Source organism: Spea bombifrons, chromosome 6 (assembly GCF_027358695.1).
Source record: "Spea bombifrons isolate aSpeBom1 chromosome 6, aSpeBom1.2.pri, whole genome shotgun sequence".
Classification (NCBI taxonomy): domain Eukaryota; kingdom Metazoa; phylum Chordata; class Amphibia; order Anura; family Pelobatidae; genus Spea; species Spea bombifrons.
In genome coordinates this window covers 38,800,052-38,818,518 of record NC_071092.1, presented here as the reverse complement: position 1 = coordinate 38,818,518, position 18,467 = coordinate 38,800,052, and the positions used below count along the sequence as shown (strand labels likewise).

The window sequence follows — 18,467 nt, the reverse complement described above, 5'->3', positions numbered from 1 at the left end:
GCAAAAGTGTAGTGTGGGTACAGAGCAAACCTATGCTACAAAGGAGGCTTTTACAGGCAGAGAGAGCTTGCTCTTTTTACTGCTATCAGGGCCAGAAATTCAAATAGGGGCATTATTTATAAGGCTCGAGAGCTCCTAATAAAAATGTAAATCACCAGTAGAAGAGAGACAGAGAGAGACGAGGAGAAAAAAAGAGAAGAAACGTATAAACACACACATATCAATGGATGTCTGACCTACAAGGCCGGATAATTGTTAAATGTCCCTGATTTTCAAAGATAGACTTTGGCTTGGTGTCAAAGCAGCCGCCTTGCCTTCCCTGAACTTCCCCCAGGATGTAAAACTCAGCACTTATTTTTAAAGAAATAGTGAAGCTTCAAATGCTAGATTATCGCACGACTTAAAGGGGGACTCCAACAATATTTTCATTACTTTTTATTTTGCATAAATGACAGTATGACTAATGAAAGTCAATGAAGGAGTAGTCTTCATTAGCATTGCCATAAAGAATCAGCTCAGTGTGGTTTAAGTAAGAAAGTCACTCAAAATATCACATGACTGACAACAATGTCAGCCTCCATGTTTTCAGATAAAGGAGGCCTGTTTTTTACATGAATCCTAACCTACATTATTGTATACAGCGCTGTATTTTATAACAGAAAAAAAAAAGATTCCGTAGGATTTCTCCAAGTGGGTAAATCTCCATGTTAATTTTTTTTTAGATCGGCTAAATTACTAAACTACTAAGCTTCTTAATCCTTTAAGGTTGTTTTAAATCAGTATTACATGACGATACCTACACAAGTATCGTTAGAAGGGTGATTAGTCTCTCTCAGCTACATAACACTGGCCAACTGTAAGATGAGCTTTGAGTAAGCCCTCTTTATTCCAGCATTGGCTTGAGCACTTACTGGGATCAGTATGGCATTCCCACTCTGACATGAGTCCTGCTCCTCTAGCATGATTCTCTGGTGTTGTGCTATACAGCCATTTCTCTTTGGTTAAAATGACTTCATTCAGTAGCCTTTTTTTTCAACCATAGGAAAACTAAGGAGAAAAATTGAATGAATGTGACATTACAAGACAGCTAAAACACTGCGACACTTGGGCAATTTGCTCCACTCACAATAAACAAAGCTACTCTTGGGTTCCTCCAGCAGTCCTCATCAGTTAAACACTTCGTAACAGGGCAGAGCTCCCATGAACACCACATGGGCGGAGATCTCTTCCCATTCCTCCAATCCAAGGAGAGGCCCCGCCCTTTTGCAGAAGCACTGGATAACGCAGTGGATTTAGGAAAGAAGTAGACCAAGAAACAAGAAGGAAGACAGAAGAGAGATGAACAAGAAGAGGCAAGACAAGAAGCGGAGCGGAGAAATAGAGAGAGAGAGTGTGGGAAATTGGGTGAGAGTCTGAATGAGGGTGGCGAATTTTGTTTCCGAATGGAAAAAGTCCTCCAACTTTCATGCGAACTGAAAGTGAAGGAAACGAAATTTGCTGTCCAAAAACAAAGACAAAAAATTAAATGAAAAATTGGTCCGAATCGTTTGTGATCCATGTGCACAAATCTATTACGCACCCTGGTCCTTTTGATGAAAACCAGAATCAATGGCAGAATCCTAAAGTATTTTCTTCTACAGCCTTCCACTACCGGAAAACCATAGATCTTCTACCTTTAGTCAAACGTAACATGTTTCCTAATAGACTAATTTACGCAAACCGGAAAAATGCAACACCACTGACGATGTGAGCAAAATATTACCCTTTGCCTAATTTGAGAGTATTGTTTCTTCCTCCTAGATTATTTCCATTTTAATGAGTATATAGTACTGCCAATTCAAGATAGTGTGGAAATCTTACCCTGGGGACTTTCACCAAATGATCACCGTATCGGAGAATGAGAGGGATGTATTGTAATCATCAAGAAGGTATTGAAATGCTATAGTCTGAAGCCTGGTGATATAATATTGTGTATGTCAGATACATTAGGATGTATAACCTTTAGAGGAAAGGTGAAGAATTAGAAGGAAAGCAAAAGGAGTAGAAGTCAGCAAAATAGTCATAAAATGAAAATGATTTAGAGAACATTAAAAGGGTGAAAGGTATTCGTATTTATACTGAATAATAACCCCCTGCTTTTTTCTTTCTCCCTCTTCCCTCAGCGTGGGACATGCTTTTACCTATATATATGCTATATATGCTGAAATTGTATAGATATCAACCTCCTGCTGCTTTGGTCAGAGAGAGATTCACACGACCGTCTTTGCGAGCTGATTACTGTCTACGATTCCCGCAGGTGCATTCTCATCGACTGTAATAATGATAAGCAAAATATGTAAGCGCTTTCTCTGTTTCCTGATTTTTCTCTGGAATTTTCCCCTCACATTAGTCTCCATAAATCTCTGATGTTTTTTTTCTTCTCGTTTCTCATTGTTTCTCCTGTGTGGTTGCATGTATATTTATAGCTCTCTGTAAACAGCTCAGCAGGATGAAGGGGCAGTTGCTTTATAGTGTGAGGTGATCCAGTTAATAACTATAAGACTACAAACCCACCACTCAGACAAGTTTATTAAGGCTTTCGGCTCTTGCAAAACCCCCTGAGGGTATAGCCAGTTACCTGCAAAATAAGCAGGCCCCTTGAAATATTAACCTGTTGGCCTCAGGATGTTCTTAAAGATAGTAGGCCCAACTATCTGCTTGTGGTCCCCTTATTCTCTTCAAGCACTCCACCTCTGGGTTCCTCACTCTTATTTACCTGAACCAGGGCATTGCCTCCAGCAGCTCACTCCGCAGCCGCCATCTTCCCTACAGGGCGCTGGGATATGATGTCACATCCCGGGGCTCTGTGTCTTTAGTGCAGTTGACGGCGGCTGTGATGCTCCTGGACCTGCCAGGATACTTCACTTTAAAACTACCCCTCCTTCCATCGCAGCTTCCCTTCTTTTAAACTCCCTCTCTCAATCTCCTTAGCGTTCCCCTCTGTCAGGCACAAGTGGGCCACAGAGGAATGCTTGGACTCTAGACAGCTGCCCCTTGTGCCCTCCCTTAAATATGGCCCTGAACCTCATCACATGTATTATAATGAATTAAAACTAGTCTATAAATTCCATCTTCCATGTAAGGACCTCTTAAAATCATTAACAGGAGGTTCATTCCAACTTACACATACATTCAAAGTCACATTACGTTTACATGAGGGAACCTTCATTGTATCGACAAAAGAAGGAAAGAAAACACAACTAATATAATTATAAGAGCTGCATTTCCATCGTAAAAGGGGACTTTCTCTATGGTTTTTATTTTTGGGATAAAGTGACTTTATTAGCAAAAAAAGTACTTCATCGCTATCGCCTTAAAGAAATCTACTCAGTGTAGGGTTTGAGTTTGGGATGTAACCAAAATACCATGACCGCCTATATGGGTGACTGTCAGATAAGCGGATAAACAGAGTTTATTGGTATATTCTGAGACAACTGGAGGGAGGATGGGCATGTGTGAGCCCCTACTATGCCCCGGGGCATGTGTGAGTGAGTTCCTGCTATGCCCTGGGGGCAGCTTTTACCATATACTAAGCATAATGTTTCTTATGTGTATTTAGAGATAAAAGGTGGTAAATTCAGCAGACCAGATGTAAAATAAAAATGTAATCTTTAAATGTCTCGCATGAAAGACGTTAAGGAGAGGACGTAGCAAATTATAGTTGAAACCATACGGTTTTGATAGCTTTATGCATTGGATTAAACTTTACATGGGGCCAGACACCCGACCCTGCTAAGCTTTCTTCTGTGATTCTTGGAGAAATGTCACTTAGGTTCCAGTCTGTTAAAACGTTGTGCATGACATTTCCTCCAAACATTTTAGAAACATAACTGGAGGCAGATTGCGTTCCATGCTAGGTCAGCTGCAATTCTTTATATAATAAGTCTTAAAGGACAGATCTTTTGAAATTCGCAACCCAATTTCCTGTTATAAACAGAATGCATATTTATTCAGGTTGAGATGTTTTTCCTAATATGATGTTTACAAATGATGTCATGTTATCCTGAGGATACAAACCTGCACAAATTCAATATATGCAGGTTCTATGAGAAATGCAAGCAGCATAACAGAGTAGTTCAGAAATTCCGCTGACTTACAAATCTGCCCGATCCACTCTTTAAGTTGAGGGTAGTGATGGTAATTTGCATATTCCTACGTATACATCCCGCCGGGAAAATACGTTAAAGAGACAGGAAGTATCTAGGAGACACCCACAGCACCTCGTAAAGCCAAATATGTATCATACAACCAGATCGAGATGAACATGTTTCTTCAAAGTGAAATTACAAAACTCAAAATAAAGTGGGGATTGTAATTTATTTTCTTTTCCTTTAAATTGACACCGTCACACGGTTAACATTTCATGCGTAAATCATCTAAAGTGGACAGTGGGCAGGTATCCAGGAAGATCCCGAAAATCAGGACAGTCTCGTGAAATCCGGGACTTTTGTGAGGCATGCGACTGATTTTGGATACATTGAGAAGTAACTAATTTTGTGTCAGGGACCCCCAACACTAGTTAAATAATTAAAATCAACTAAAGCAATTAGAAAGGAAATAATGGGGTTAATTTGACTTTATGGACATTTTTTATTTTGTTGCAGACAGATGTCTCCCACAATCCTGAGCCACACCAAAGCTGGAAAACTTATATATATATATATATATATATATATATATATATATATACAACAAATATCCTTGATATAAATTTCTCCATTCATTTCTACCAATACAACCTCACTAAATTAATGGAACGTATAACATTCAACAAACAAATAACTAACCTCAGCCGTCAAACCCTTACTATACATAACATCTGAATGATTTGTTCAGTCCATTTACATGCACTGTAACAGAGCACAGGATTTACAGCAAGTTTGTAAATGTATGTTTAAAAACCAATTTTAAAAAAAAAATGGGAAAAAAAATAGCGTAGAATAAATTAGCAGGATTACTTTTTCTGGAAAGCTTTACACCTTTGCAACGCTTGATTTGTAAATATTCAAGAACAGCAGAAGTAAAATATTTTTAATTAAAAAACAGAAAACAAGTTAAAAGAACATTGAGTTTTTCAGGTTCTTGTGATGCCAAAAGCACAAATAGAAGGTCAAGAGCGTCAACATAGTATTAATGAAATACACAAATCAATGGCTGCTATTGATCGGCGGAATGATAAATATAATAATTTGCTTGCATTATTGTAGAGGACGCGATTCATCAAAGTGTTTCCAGTATCTACTGTAGATTATCTGGCCACATGTAAAGTCAGAGCAGAATTCACAGAACCCAGATACTTCAAGAAATACTTTTTGGGGTTATGGAGCAATAGTTTGTATGTATATTTTTTGTAAGTTTTGTCCAATATCTTTATTTGCTTTTAAAGTCAGTATTCTTCTACAGTGTAAGGATTAACCAAACTGCCTCTTAGAAAAAAAATCTACTTCCTAGGAGGCACAAATGAGAGCATTAATTAATTTATTACGTTTTTTTTAAGAACCTTAAGACAGAAAAAGGAAAAAAAATACCCTGTAAAACAATCACATGACACCTTTCTTAACAAAAAGGTACTTCAGAGGTGCTACATGCAAAAATTTACACTAAAGGCATGAAATTAAATGTGTTACAGAATCTGCTTATTAGAACTTGGAGACTATAGAAGATCAAGGCAGGGGTGAGATATAACATTGTTATTCGCGATTCGCACTGCTTCTTGGTGGCCGCCACAGAGCACCATCTATGAGGCAGAACACTAAGAACAGCTATGAAGCATTAGCCTTCTCTCTTTGCTATGAAGAAATACATATAGATAATTCCCTTACCTGGGGACTTTCTGAATGAGATGTCCAATGGTCCTTGAAATAAAATCAACTTTAGGGTTTTACAAGGATCCATAAACAAGAATATTGAGAAATTCAATACCAACCTTGGTATGATTTTTTTTCAGTCTATTGCAGCAAAAAAAAACCTTTATTACACTAGCTGGGCTGGACTGGCTTACTGGGATACCATATTCGTTTTGGTGGGCTGTCTGTCGTGGGGCTGGTGTGAAAGCCTCCTCTACATGCCTGACAGCCACAGAGATCTATGGCTGGCTATGGGGGTCACAAAATATAAACCACTGCATCCTGAGAGACAGGGAGTGCAGACAGTGTTAGAAGGAGTATGTGTGTGCTTGTGTCTGTATGTGTGCTTATTTCATCTCTTTAATACCAGAACGCAAACTGTCCCTTAACCATAAGTCCATCATTGACAGCCTCTATTGAAACCTTACTGCCTATAATAAATTGGGGGGGCAATACATCAGCTACTGAAACTGTGTCAGGAATGGGTAAGACCCCTTAAAAAACTGCTAGAGTGGTGTCATGGTCATAGGGGGTATTTATTATTTGGGCTGAACAGAAATACATTTATGAGGGTAGGGCCGCCCAGTGGTACTATGACATTTGAGACTGGTCATTTTTTTTTTATTCCTAGTCCAGTCCATTTCATTCCTCTCTACAAACCTCTGATGGGGGCCCATAAATCCAATGCGACCCAACGTAGTTGATATATACAGGCATATGGTAAATAATACTAACAAACGTAACCAATTTCTCCTCTGGAAAAAACAAACAAATCCCTGTGGTCAACCCTTCTTAAAGGTCTTCTGTAGGGATCTTTGTGGGCCAAGCAAACAATAGGAAGTAGGAAGCAGGACTAAGCTTCTATCAATATGAAGATTAGCTAATCCATTTTATTTAATAAGGCTCCGAGACTGCAGGGACTCTAATATGCATTGCTATTGTTTAGTGTAGAGAGTATCCTTTTGCAGATCAATGTTATATTCAGCACCTTACAAATAAAACATCGGAATCATCCGTCTCTCGAACAATAAATATATGTACACATTGGGCAAAGCATTTCTATAAGAAACATTCTAAGGATATATTTCTTAGACAAAATATAGAGGTCTATGTGTCAACCCAGAGCAATGTTTGTTTTGATACACTGTTCCATTTTTTAACACAATGGCACCATAAATATGTTTTATTATTATTTTCTACAATATATTCCAGAATGCGGTTCTGGGGTAAGCAATGCATATACGAGCATTTCAATGCAGTACAAATTCATACACCGACGTGCATTTAGGACTTTGTGAGAATGCAAAGTCTGGAACCCATTTGTATGAATGTTGCTGCTTGCAGAAAGGTGTATCACGGAATAAAGCATTTTAATTTACATTAGAGGTATCAAAATTTAAATCGCAAGTGCTGTAAGCATGCCGGGTTTTGGGGATAATAATGTAGTTGTCAAGCAACTTCTTAGTTGAGTGGCTCTCAAAAGTTTTGATTCTGTAGACCCCGTAAGAAAAGTGGTGTTGTTTACAAGGACCCCTTGCCTAATCTATCCCAATAGTCATACAATAAAATAAAAACATAAAATAGTTCAGATTTAAACCGAAACATCACATTTTAGACACAGTTCCTCCTCCTCCCACATTTTTTCTTTCTAAAGAGAAGGTCCTGGGGACCACCGGAGGTCTGTGGAGCACAATTGACCTTATTTGTTGGTACAAGCAAACGCTGGCAAATCCTTTGAGGACTGAGTTTGATCAACTAGGTATAAAATAAAGGATGTGATAACAGGACTCACTGGGCTTTACAGTACTAGACATTACGCATCTACAGAATCCCCGGTTTTAATTGAACATTTATGCTCCTTGCAGCCACTTCATTGTGAATATAGTGTAACATCAGCCAATATTTGATTACAACATCACTAAAGAAAATGTGAGCGGCAGTAAAGACGATCTTAGAAAGGCTGTACAAATCATGGAGGGCAAAACGAGAGAGCGCCAAGAACCTCCTACACTCTAATTAACATTATTTAAACCAGATGAATACATTACATACGAGTGAATGTGATAACATAAAGGTGTAATTCAGATCATTTGTACGCTATTCATTGGGTCCAAGGTAAATAAGGTCTTAATATGTATTTCAGCAATTGCTGGACCTAAATCCTCATCGTTAATGGTGGTGGGTGGTACGGTTAACAAATTAATGGATATTTTCTTTTATCCTAAACAACGCCTTTAACACAGGCTTCTATTAACCATTCAATCGACCACAATTGTTATTCATAGAGGAACCCGATCGCCTCTTTTACAGCCTAAAGCAAAAGAAATGAAAGGCACATTTTCAGCCGGTCTCTAAACTGGTAGAGCTGGAGTAGGTTTGGATTCTTCTCCCGAAAAAATCAACAGCGGTTTCAGGTTATAGAACTGCACCCTTCCTCCTCTGTCTTCTCCAATGTTCTAACCAAAAGCACACTGTACTTTCCATAGTCAATTACTGCACCAACACTAATTGATTGCTGATTAAATTAAATGAGCAGAGGGACTCATTGATCAGCTGATCAATCAGCGATGCAGATGTATGCCTGGCGTTAGTTAATTCAAACCAAATGCCGCAGGGTTAATGGCAAAGAGTTGTAAGGATGCCTTTCACATGCAACAATGCAGACTTTTTTTGTATATTACATTCTTTAAACCTCTATTTTTTAATTAGAATCTGCTGATATTTATGTAAAACTATAAAAACGATGTAAGCGTAGTGGTCGATGTCCTGTCCTGATCTGAACAATCAACAACTGCTTGAGTTTATATATACATACATCTTTGATATAATGTTTAAACATGATATTCAACAATATAAACTGTCTGATTGGGGGGAGGGGGTTACATAATGATGCAGGCTATGGCAGATATATTTTATTGCATTAAATAAAAAGTACAAGCTATGTCACCTCAAAATTATTCTTGACAACGTTATTATTATCTTTTATTACGTAGCACTAATAGTTTCCGCAGCGCTTCTTACAGTCCATGCATCCAAAGGGTGTGAAAAAACTAGAATAGACAGAATGAGACAATCCGATACATTAAGTAAAGAGTGCCCGGCCCCCAAGATAAGTTAGACATTTCCTGATGTGAAGGTGCTTCACAGTGATTTATTTAATAAAGTATGTGCGGATGTCCCCAACTCCCCGTCTCTCTATACTCCCTCGATGTCCTTTTATTTGCAGAAATTAAAAATGCATGGTGGGTGTACTGTAAGTCTATCATATATTATATAGTCCTAAAAGTCATAATAATGTGTATAGAAACAGCATAAAGTGGGTTTCTAAGGTAATTGGTGTAAAAAATATATATTGTACTGAGTGCCATACTTAGTTACATAAATATCTGCCTATAGGTCACAAACATCTGGCTGAAGCCCAGCGCCCCTAGCCATGCCGCCAACCACTCCTCTTAAAGCAATGGCGTCCTTCTTGGGCAATTTGAAATGTTGGTAGGTATGATATGGGTGGGGGATTAAAAAAATGCCCACTACTAACGAGGTATTCTGGCCTAGGCCAACTGGGATAGAGCATCAAGTCCAGGGGCAGATTTAGCCCTGTCCATCCACATATGTGAAAAATATAACCTTTGACTATCAGGACTATAGAGATCAACGCGTTGCGCCACCATCATGCCATGCTGACAATCCAGTTACTTTTAGGAAACAAGGGTCGCGTCTGAAGCGCATCTACATCTAATTTACAGGGATTTTCCCTTGGCAGTTGTGTATTTTGGTCTAGGCGGACCAGGCGTTGGCTTAGCACAGCAGGGCTGGGGCGGCAAATAAGCCCCCCATTTCCCTGTTGCCCAATGGAACGATGTTGAGCCATGGGCCAAAACTGGGTAACTTGGTATCTTTTGTTTAGGAAAATAGGCTCTGAAATAGGAGCATACATTGGCCACAGCTATTGTCATACTTCCATTACCCCATTCACAGAGCAAATCTTAACAATCTTGTAATAACGCGGGCGTGCTGAATCTCTCCATATCACAGGTGCACAATGCGCTTGCTCTAGAGCTATTTATCTAGAATGAAAGAGGTTGTTGGAGAATATCCAAATCAACATATTTCCTGCTACAGCCTTGCAGGAAATTGCTGCACATCTGTTATTATAAAACAATCGCATACGCAAATCTATTTGTGTTTATTGCTTTGGATGGCATGACGGAATAACCCACATTTCCAGGAGATAGGACGCGGCTGTCTCCCGCGCACGTCCTATCAAAGGAAAGAAGAATAATAAATGGTAATTCTTGCAGGGACCTGATTTTTTAAGAGTTCCAGTTCAGAGCATAATATTTATTCCAAATTTAAAAGCCCGCAGTTAACACAAAAATAAATCAGCAAAAGCAAGAAAAAGGAGCTTGTAACTATATTATTTTATGTTCTTAATCTACTCGGGAATTAATGAACTGTATACAAAAGGAAAAAAAAGAAAGACTAACACATCCCATTTCAGTTTCTAGATGCGCTATCAATTCAGCTCTATAAATGATTTTTTAATAAAAATTCAAGTAAATGTGCTGCATTTTTAGGGTCAAATCGTGGCTTCATTGCAGTTGCCCTTTTTTTCCCTTAAAACCAACAATTATAGGACCTGGCACTTGTTCTGAATATAAATATAAACCTTTTCTTATGAGAGAGGAAAATCATATCATCAGTCTACATACCCTGATCTCGGGAGAGATTCTGGGATTTATTGAATCCATGCTAAAGATTAGAAGGGTAAAATCTGGCCGTCGTCGGTTACGTGCAAGGTCTACGTAATGATTCTGCAAGAAACTGAAAATTATTGTAAAAGTAGTCATTTTCCTCTCCGACTTCAGCTAGGTGTAACACTCCTCAACAACACAAATTATATTATTGTCATCAGATGTTAGCCTTGGGGAACTTGGTAAGACTCTCCGCTCCCAGAAAACACAGTGATCAGTATATTCATGGTTTTGTGTCTCTATTTAGTGCGGTTCGTTTCCATTCAGAAGCTCAACTTAAGGACAACTGACCAGACCAAAGCTGAAGCTCCTGCCAAGTGAAACAACTCGGACAAATGTAAACGGAAGTAACTCCTAAAGCTCTCCTGACTCTAAAACGAGACCGCGGACTAATGAATGTCTGTTCAGGAAAAATGGGCAGACTACATGGGCCAAATGGTTCTGTCAAAGTCTATGTTTCTTTTTAGGAACAAACTGGCAGTGCAAAGTGCAAAGTGTGATTAGTAAATAGTTTACGACCTCTGTCACCGACGGTATTGGCCGCCGGTGCATAATACATTGAGTTCACATCATATTACAGGAAAGTGTTTCGGGATGTATATTATTGTTCTGTACAATGTGAAAGTGATTTTACCAAAAATTAACGCTTCGTAAAAAGACAAATGGTGACCTGCTATCAATAAGTGCATTTATAAAGTAACATTCGTTCTTCACCTGATCCTATATTAAAAAAATAATTACCCAGGGATCAAACTACAGGTTATAATCAAATTCCCACTAAACAGAGAAGAAAAGTTACTCTTGTTCCGTCAAGGAACATAATCAAGCTGACATTTTGGATAGAACTGGACCCATAATTGCTTGTATATTTTTCATTTCCCAACTGAAAAGACAAGACAGCATACAATGTCATCACAGTAGCAATAAAATAACTAGGAGTATCATGGGAAATGATTCATATTGAGATCTAATGCAGGTGTTAACTCTTCACTGTCAAAGAACAGTCATATATAAAAGGAGTAATTAAAGGGTTGTCCAACAAGCAACTAAAGGTAATACATAAAATGTTATAGCCTTAAACGGCAATTGGTGATTATTCAAGCTTCTTAATGTAATTTGACACAAGTAGACTGAATGCAAAACACATACGCACTCCCAAGTACTCTAACCACAGAGAGTGCGTCAACCAAAGCTTGGGAGTGGGAGTATGAAGCAGGTAACATCGCCTATACTTGGATCCGTGTTCTAATGCAGGTTTATAATGGAGCGTTCAGAAGTTTATACCCAGTCTTCCATTAGTGTAAAATATGCAGAAAACTTCACACAATCTATAATTATGTAGTGCATTTAAAAAAAACAACCACTTTGAGGTTACAAGCCTTAATTAAATGGCAAAAGCAACCTATTGCACCAGGTTTCACAGACGGCAGACGTAATGGATTTGCGAGATAATGTTTAGCACATAGATCAGAGATACAGTGTAAATTCTGAATATTTGGCAGGTACTTTGAACGCTAAGTAAGACAGAGGAAGCAAAATCAACAGGCGTTAAAGGAAATTCGAGAGTCAATTGTCACGGAATCACGGAAGAAACTGTAGTTAAACCGTGAATGATGCTTAACCACTTTTATACATTCAGTAGAGACAATCCTCAGCCGAAATGATTTAGTATCTGTGATGTTTTTTACTCCCTAAAGCTAACAAACTTTACTAGTACTTAGCCAGTGATATCCAGATTTGCGTTGGTAAAATGTCTAGGCAATAAGCTTTCCTTGTAAACGTCTGTATTGGGGGTGTTAGAATTATCACGAGTCTTCCGATTATTTACTGCGAGCGTTACTCTCCACAGGAGTAGACTAGGTAAGTAGTAGATATGAGATCATTAAGGATTCGGTAAGGAGTAGTTGGATAACATCCTACCCCCCTCTATTAATTCTTTATGACAACTAGAATGCTACATACAGTACATACAAATACTGATCTTAAACAACTCATCAGTCCACTGCCTAACTGTATATGTCACTGATGCTAGAAGACGTCATGATAATGCTAACAATCCCGATATAGATAATATAAAGCAAAAAGGGGAATGATTTCTTAAATAACTTCCTATGACAATTATATCCCTGTAATGGGGCTTGATCCAAAATGTTATTCTATCAAATATACAATTTTAACCAGATAAATCAGTATTTAAGTAAGCTGAAGTACTCTTACACCATGACAGAAGTCATGTAAAGGTGCGTTTGCTGTAGCTTACTGAATATAGAGCTAAGAATTCTGTAATTCAGAAACTTGAAGCCCTGTGATTTAAAAGTGGCTTAAGGTTGATAAAAGGAAGCAGAGCACTGCGAAAAAGAAACATCATTACTAAGATTATCCAACCGAGGAGAACGACAGCATTGCTTGACTCGGTTCATCTGGAGTTGTATCTTGCCCTAATTCTGGAGCTAAGAGACTAATACCTGATCAGCATGGTGTGTAATAAAGGTGGGAAGTGGGATTTTTCTGTAGATCTCTTGCAGTGCATTTGCTGGCCCCTGGAGCCTTAAAAAGAAAAAGGGGGGCCAACAATCTTTGATGGAGCAACTCTGTGCAGGTTTCTAAATAAGGAGAAGAGCCCTGGAGTAATAGTCTGTTGATCTAGAATGGTGGTTTTAAATATAATCTTTATTCTGACACTACCCAACTCTATATAAGATGAGTAAGTGCAGGACATGGCTAGAATATGATCTGTAAATTACAGAGTGAGATTTTTCTTTTTTACCTTCAATGAAAATAACATTTTGTACAAAACTGGATCAATATTCAACACGCTTTCATCCGCTGCCTTAAGCCATCTGTATATGAAATTGGTTGAATTCTTAGCTCTTGTGATATATGTCATTATCTGACAAACTTCAGTGCTATGTGCCTCTCTGTATTAATGATTGGACCTCTGGGCAAGGACCCCAGGTTTTATGTAGACATTTTAGAACTCTTACAAATAAAATTTAGATTAACATTCTTAATTAAAAAAAGCAAAAGTATTTATGTAAAAGCAAAAAAAAAAAAAACCCCAAACAAATCTCAGAAATTTGAAAAAAATCTATAGTCAGGCAACTGTATGTGCTCCATGATTAACCCATGCATTACCAGGCAGATTCTATCTGTATACATCATAAACCTTTGCAATGTGCTGCAGGTAAATCAATAGGTGTTATAATGAAATACACACTCAAACCAAGCTTTATGAATAAGGAAACAGGCTTTTAACCCCTCCAAGTCCTGGGGTGAAACCACATAAAATACTTCCTAATGGAACAAAAATATATATATTTTTTTAAAAAAATGTGACTGTATGATGTTAAGAAACACTTCAAGTGTCAGACCCACCCATAATGGGGGAAAACATGTATATTGGGGGTCCTTGCTAAGTGATCAGTTTCTTAGAAGCTTTCTGAGAGCTGTCTGTGGTGCTGAAACAGAATGTAATTGTTATAGGCAGGAAAAAGAAGTGTTCCATGATAGAACTCACCCGGCTCACAGGTCTGGAGTGGGATGGTTGGGTATGGGAAGGAGAAATCTTAGCTTCCCACTCAGCAGCTTCTACACAATCCACTGGTAATAGGCTGTGGACAGCATCGGATCCCCTTTCTGTGTGAGTGCTGGGTATCTGTGGATTCAGTCTGCCTTTAGCTCACTATGTGCCTGTAGCTTGATCACGCCTGGGTTTATTAGAGTGCAGAAAGCCAGTGTTGTCATATTCTATCAGCCACTGCTTGTACTCAGCCTACTGCGGCCCCCTACTGGCCAGAACGAGTAGAACACTAGAATGCAGCTACTGGGATTACAATCATTGACCCTAACAGAAAACAATCTACTGGCAGATTGTCCATATGGTAGGTAATCATAAAAACTCTGGGTTATGTTAATTTCTCGAGTATTGATTTAATAAAATGATATATCCATTTGCATTGACTTGTGTGGGATGCATTATAGTTCTACACTAAAACATGAATTCGAGGGGGAGTGCATTGATCCCCTTTGACATGATATAACCTTTTTTGCCCTCTGTTTCTAGTAACTGAATCACATAATCATTCATTCAATAATCATTGGATTTAGAAACAACATTGTAAAATATGAAAGTTATACAGATTTAAAATGGGTTAACATGGGTTAATTCATCTCTGTTGAGAAAAGTTAGTGTTATTATTCCCTTCATTTTACAGCGTTTTGGTGGTTTGTCATTTTGCAGAATTGCAGAACAGTCCAGGAGGAAATACCTTATTTTCTAGATGTGTCTGTCTGACTGATGTGATAATACCTTAGCACACTGCGTCTAGTCCATTTAGCAGCTGAATGTCAGTGACAATTCTTAAACTAGTAGAAACAGGAGCTTAACATGGAACTGTCACACTCACACTTGAAGTAGCACCTCGGGAAGGGACCTAACAACTTGGTCTCGAAAGCTTGAAATTAAACTCTCAGCCAATAAATGGTATAATTTTAACTATACTATTCTCATAGAAACATTTAAAAACTTAAACCGATTTAACAAGGTACAGAAGGGAAGTTTATTTCAAAGGAGGAGAAATATTAGAAGGTCATAATCTAGAACTAGAGGTCCAGAGGTTTAGATGTAAGGGATTTTGACTTTACTGAGGGGGTGGTAAATAAATAAATCAAATAGCCACCCATCAGAAGTCGTAGAGGCTAATACAGCAAGGGAATTTCAACATTCATGGGAACGACATAAACCTATCCTGAAACTAAAACAAGATCAAGGACTGATTAAGACCTGAGCCTTACAACAGGAAGAATGGGCTGACTAGATGGGTTGAATGTTTATTATATGTCGTCAAATTCTATGTTTCTAGCCCATCTCCTCTTGGTGAGGATTTTTTGGTGTCCTCTGCATAGAGTAAATACTGAATTCATAGTTCTGAGACTTAGCTCACCTTAGCAGGTTCATAGTGTGTGTGATTTGCATTTATATCAGAAACCCCAAAAAGCCTCCATACCATCCTCTATTGGAATATCTGGAATAACCCACTTTTACAATCTTCAGTGTCAGTTAGTCCATGAGCTAAATGGGTTCATCCAACATTATTTGTACTTTTTCAAGTTTATTTAATTTTTTTCCGCTCATAGTTTTATTTTCGCGAAGCAAACTCACCGGATTAAACTTTACTATATTTTTCATTATACTATTTTACTGTATTGCAAAAAAGAGGGGTTGTTATCTTCTGATCATTTATGCTTCCCTTGCTTTCCTTCCAGTGCCCAGTCCCCCAAAGATTTCGTCCATGGATTAGGAATCCATCATAATCACTGGAGAAAATACTTAGAATCCTCCATCTACATGATAATAACATATTCGTTTGGTATTGTAATCACTTACTGAAACATTTAGCAATCATATGTTAATTTTTCCAAGAAGTTTATTAAAATACAATGTCTACTCTACATTTGCTTTTATATACTGTCTAAGGAAAAGTTGATCGGAGGGTTTGAAGGAGAGCTGAGTTTCAGCTTCTTCACATCGCTATTCATTACCAAGGGCCAGCAGCGCCAAGTTTATCCAGCAAAGAGGGCAGAACTGACCCTGGATAATGCATAATTTAGTGAAGATACATATTCGATTTGATTTAATCTGGCTAATTCAACAGCCACCGACGCTGATGATGCAGTGATGCAAGGCATGTCATTAGGTTCCTACATCTGCATTGTAAATATAGAATGCTTTGATCTTGATATCCCATGGGGGATACCGTACTAATGAAGGTCTATAAGGAAAGGACATCCCATACTATGTGAATATTTACAATGCTGACCTTCAGATGTGTAGATACAATAAGACCAAAAAGAAGCAATGCCATCTTGTCTCCTATACTACCTCTCCCTTCTCCATGCCCCTCTTTATTTAATTAAATTATTACATTTGTTTAAAATTATACATTTTTCTACGTGAAAAATAGATGTGCAAGTATACCTTGCCGTCTCTGTGTGTGAGGCATATATTTATGCATTATTTTATCTTTCCATTTTTTAAAGCACTCTATAAAGCCTTACAGTTTGATCACCTGTCACTCAATCTCTTGAGAAAACCACTTGGAGAGATATTAAAAAGGGTCAGCATGTGAAAATGTGTGGCTGAATTATTACTAACAAAATGTAAAAAAGAATTATTCCATACAACAAATGAACACAGTAATATATATATATAAGATCAATTTATCTTTTGCCAACACATTCAGATTCTATCTCCAATCGATAGACGTTCCTTATTATACTTGTGCAAGAATTGTGTCATTTTTTCACAAATTCTAATTGTTTCAGTTGGATACTTAATGATGTCAAATATATTGCAATATCTTAGACAAGCAGTACTATTATTTTACTGGTATTGTAAATGCTATTGAAAATAATTGATATACTGTATTATTTCTATTAACAACAAAGAGTGCAACTCTATCAACCAAAGCTGAATTAAGTTCAAAGCAACATTTCCTATGCAATTTGAAGCTGAAACATTCAGATAAGGATTTTCCCCAAAAAATGTTTGAAGATTCTACCTACTCACTTTAACACTTTTGTAACTACATAGAGTATCATCAACATTATCCCTAGCATTGTTGAATGCTCAAATTCTTCCTGATTCATGTAGAATTTTGCCACATTTATCATTTTTTGCTGGGAACACTTATTTTTCATGTGACATAAAGGCAGGCGCTGACAGATTGCGGCCATAGAAACTGAAAAAAAGAACTTTTGTGATTAAGCCTTCAAATGGAAAAAAAAAATGGCAGGTCTGCTAAAGCTTATTTGCTTAACAAGATGGAGAGTTGAATTATTGATAGCGGGTTAAATTAACAGTTTTAGAAGGTAGACTTTTCATTTTGTAGGTTTTTTTTAAACTGGACCAACTGAAACTAATATAACAACGTTAAGGACATTGCGTACGCACAAAATTGATTTAATCAAATATAGTCAGTGGGTTTGATGGATCGCATGATCCTGCATCAGTGAATCTTGTTAAGTGGTAAACATTTATCATACAATCTCATGTAAAACTCATATACTTTCATTTCATTGTCTAGGTCCAATAACTGCTACTTGACACAGTTTTACAATTATTTTAAGCGTTCTTGAGAGGAGGTATCATTTGTGCAGACAAATGATATGAGACATAATTTTAGTTCCAATTGGTCTAAATTACTTTTCCTCTTCAGTGTGATTTTATATAGCTTTCTTTTTCTACAAATCCATGTTTGTGGCTGCCCCTATCAGGCTGACCTGAGGCCGGCTGGAGTCATATGTAAACAACTAAAATTGAAGTCACCCTAACCCCATAATAACTGTAAGTAACATAAGTAAGTCCTACTGCTGCAATAAATCAATGATTGCACAGGAGGGTTATTATATTTCTACAGAACATTCTATTACAATATATTACTAGATACAATTTAAACTATCTAATAGAAAAAAAACTCCTTGTCATACTGCTTGTGCTAAAAAAATGGAATGGCTCTGTATTAATCACCCAGCTAGACACTCTGACTAATGAAAGTCTATGGGTGAATGGACTTCATTAACACCGCCATAAAGAAACAGCAGTCGCAGCCTCCTGGTCTGCAGATAAAAGAAGTTTCTTGTGACAACATTAGATAAAACCAGGTTGCTCTATGACATCACTGTATACATCAGTAGATGTTATGCTTAAAGAGATTTTTTTAAATCAGGCTTTAGCGTTAAAGGTAGGGGTACGTACTTAGATACACTTTATGGACAAACCGACAGCTATTGGGACAGCTGACCATTACACCAAGAGGGAATTTGATGG

The 18,467-nt window shown here is 37.7% G+C and overlaps 1 protein-coding gene across 1 annotated transcript in view; it reads right to left on the bottom strand.

Moving 5' to 3' along the window:
* Nucleotides 1-14,277, bottom strand: part of LOC128500118 (tenascin-R-like) — a 120,392-nt gene extending 106,115 nt beyond the window's left edge. Inside the window, exon 1 of the mRNA XM_053469153.1 lies at nucleotides 14,157-14,277. The gene's annotated coding sequence lies outside the window, so the exon portion shown is untranslated. The remainder of the gene's footprint in view (nucleotides 1-14,156) is intronic.
* Between the last annotated feature and the right edge of the window lie 4,190 nt (nucleotides 14,278-18,467).